The sequence below is a fragment of the Lathyrus oleraceus genome, chromosome 6 (assembly GCF_024323335.1).
Source record: "Lathyrus oleraceus cultivar Zhongwan6 chromosome 6, CAAS_Psat_ZW6_1.0, whole genome shotgun sequence".
Taxonomy (NCBI): domain Eukaryota; kingdom Viridiplantae; phylum Streptophyta; class Magnoliopsida; order Fabales; family Fabaceae; genus Lathyrus; species Lathyrus oleraceus.
In genome coordinates, this window is record NC_066584.1 from 6353411 (window position 1) to 6356782 (window position 3372).

General features: G+C 30.9%; 1 long non-coding RNA gene and 3 other non-coding genes across 4 annotated transcripts; all 4 read right to left on the reverse strand.

The window, feature by feature from the left end:
- Positions 1 to 581: 581 nt before the first annotated feature.
- Positions 582 to 3100, reverse strand: LOC127096698 (uncharacterized). Its single transcript, XR_007792770.1, has 2 exons — positions 2929 to 3100; positions 582 to 2290 (listed from the first exon to the last, which is right to left on the reverse strand). It is a non-coding gene; the product is annotated as an uncharacterized LOC127096698 (long non-coding RNA).
- Positions 1621 to 1707, reverse strand: LOC127099465 (small nucleolar RNA R38). Its single transcript, XR_007793962.1, has one exon. It is a non-coding gene; the product is annotated as a small nucleolar RNA R38 (small nucleolar RNA).
- LOC127099496 (small nucleolar RNA snoR64a) lies at positions 1936 to 2013 on the reverse strand. Its single transcript, XR_007793991.1, has one exon. It is a non-coding gene; the product is annotated as a small nucleolar RNA snoR64a (small nucleolar RNA).
- LOC127099468 (small nucleolar RNA R16) lies at positions 2391 to 2477 on the reverse strand. The gene has a single exon (XR_007793965.1). It is a non-coding gene; the product is annotated as a small nucleolar RNA R16 (small nucleolar RNA).
- Positions 3101 to 3372: the final 272 nt, after the last annotated feature.

A 3372-nucleotide genomic window follows, 5' to 3' on the forward strand; every position in this document is an offset into this window, starting at 1 on the left:
TGATCAAAAAGGAAATATATACATAGATTTTTTAGTGCTCATAGTCAATTATGCATTAGATCTCATCTATTATGTGCTTCATAAAAATGAAACACTTATTCCCCGAAAAAAAAAATCCTACAAAGAATAATGTCTTAATTGGATAAAAGCATTCTCAAGTCATTAGGAAGCTTTATGCCTTTCTCTAATCAATTACATAAGTGCCTTATAAATATTTCTTAATGGTTCCTTTTGGTCCCGCATGAGAAAACTCTAAGTCTCTATGGCAGGAAGTTAGATAATCTGGGATACCTCAGCCCCATGCAAAGTTATGTAGAACCTGGCTAATAAGATTATAAGACCATCAGATAAGATTTAAGAATAAGTCTCTCATATTAGACTTCTAACACACCCTCTTAGGCGATATAGATATATATATATATATATATATATATATATATATATATTACGGTCTCACGTGAGGAAACTCTAAGTCATTCATGCAGGAAGTTAGCTAGTTCAACCCTGTTTCCCTGAAGGATGACAATGATCTCCACTACAAAGTCCAATATACAAATTATTACCTTAAGAGACGATAAGGATCTTCGTCATGTCCAACATGCAAAATATTACCTTAAAAGATGGCGAGGGTCTTTGTCATGAAGTCCAACATACACAATATTGCCTTAAGAGAAGACAAAGATCTTTGTCACGAAGTCTAACATACAAAATACTATCTTAAGAGACAACCAAGATATTTTGCATGAAGTCCAACATATAAAATATTGCTTTAAGAGGCGTCGAAGATCTTCGCCATGAAATCTAACATACAAAATATTGCCTTTATAGACGATCAGGATCTTCTACATGAAATTTAACATACAAAATATTGCCTTTAGAGGCGATCAGGATCTTCCGGAGTATGTGATACGGCCATTCCATGTTAGGTTGTAGTTTTCCTCATTGTGCAGACATAACCACTTGTTTTAATAATGTCTGAGAATACTCCGAGATGCCTAAACTTGCACATAATCATTATTTTTACTATTTAATGCATCTTCAATATACTATTTTGTGCCTTTATAATTAAGTAATACATTATTCGTAAGTATTTAATAATAATCGTGTTGGTTAAGATGGATATCAGATGTCCTCCTTTTAAAACTCTCCATGGATTTTGGATAAAGAGGATTTCAGATGTCCTCCTTCTAAATAAATGCAGAGATGTATACCATAGTTCATTTTTGCAAAAACCATTGATTATTTTTGCAAAAATAATATCATATATGACTATGCAACCATTATCTAAAAATTTAAGCTTGAAACATATCATACATGAAAAAAAATGAAATATAAGACAAATCTTAGGCAGTTTGCAAAGTTAAAACTAAACTGAAATATAAACCATCAGAAACCAAAATATCCCCAGAAGCTTTTTCGCTTTTACGGTCCGCATCATGGTTGGGGATAAATAACCCCAGATCACTTGGTTCCATATAACTTCGAAGTAACATATGTGGCAAAAGAGGAAGACATTTTCAAAACATGGTTCAAAACAATTCAATAGTTAAAATTTTAAAAAGCTAATATGTCTTTCAAAACATGGTTCAAAACAATTCAATACTTACAATTTTAAAAAGCTAATATGTCAGATAACAAAATTTCAGCACCTGCATCGCAGTATCAGACAGGGATAACTGTTAATTTATATTCTCATCATCCACATTATTGTTTTTTTAAACAATTTACAATACTAACATTCATTTTATAAAAAAGTTAAACTACCGAAAAAAAAGAAAGATTTCAATGTAAACGAATTCTGATAGCCTCAGACCGTCCTAGTACAAAATTTTCATCAAACGCAAGATATGCATTTCAGAACCATAATTAAAGTATGCATCACAGGCTATCTTGATAAACTAACAAATTTAATAACAAAAGAATGTTAATATTTTGGCATCAGATCTTCCTATTCAAATAAAATATTCACTGCACTCAAATCAATGTTTGAGTCCTCAATATTTTGAAGATTCATCATTTGACCAATCAAAATAACAATTCTGTAAAAATATTATACAAAAAAAAAGATAAATCTAAACAAAGATACTATAAAACTGCTCAGAAAATAGCAAATAATCAGAAAAAAAATTCATATGTCCAGACATATTGATGCAAAATCATCACAGCAGATTTAACACACATAAAACTACGATATAAAAAATTAAAAATTCTACCATTGATATGAATCTCAGTGACATTCCATTGCTGGAAGTGGCAGACAATCAACAAGGCATCAATTCAGTCCGCCCGTCTGCTTTTCGTCATCATAGATTAATCAATCACAACCATTCAAATAAACAAATAATTCATACAAATTAACAAAACACAAATCGAAAAAAAAGCTAAGATAGGGTTGCATCAGATAATAAGCGGAGTTTTTATCTTCACAGATTAAAATCAGTGTTAAGCATAAGTCATTTTTAACATCATTTGCAAACCCTAAGAAATAGAGCGAGATCCGAACAAATAATAACAGAACAAAAATGAAAGAGAAAAATAATTGGGGGAAAATGAAAATGGCATCAGATATGTAATTTGTCAACAATTGTTATATCAGTATATCAATAAGCGTTTATTTTAATCATCATTTGCCATTTACATTTCCATTCATAATATGCAAAATATCAGAGGAAAAAAGGTATTAGAGTTTGATTTCGTTAATCGTTTTGACCTAAACGAACTTGGAAAATTTTGTGAAGCAAATTGGTGATTGAACAATTATGTATCTGTGCATGAGTTTAATCACTCACTGTTGTACAAATCAGAAACAGATAGAGTGGTTAAACAGATGCACTGAATCAAATTAAATAAACAAGAGATTCTAATAAAATCGAAATGAAAGAAGATCTGAAAGAAAATAATGATGCGAAAGATAGGAATGAAACTAACTCTTGAGAGCTAGGGTGCTATGAGTGTGATTGTTACGGCTGAAGCCAACCATATAAATAATGGTTGAGAGGAGATTAGGGTTTGGGCTTTTCGGGCGCCGTTCTTGTTTTGCTGAATATCTGCCGTTTTATAAGCTTAAGGTGTCGTTCAAACCTACACTAGACGGTGTCGTTCAAACCTACAATTCCCTTAAAATCGGTTTCTTTGACTCGGTGTTTTTATAGGTTTTATTTTTATTTTTTAATTACTTTTAAAAGTAAAAAAAAAAAAAAAAAAAAAAAATTCGCCATGTAAAATAGAATCTTTTACAAAAATAATTCAATTTTTAAAGGAAATTCTCAAAATACTTCTGGTTTCAAACAAAATCTCAAACTACCTCACTTTTAGAAGGAGACACCAATTCAATCGGTGACTCCTCATAAACATTGAATGGAGGCGTCAATT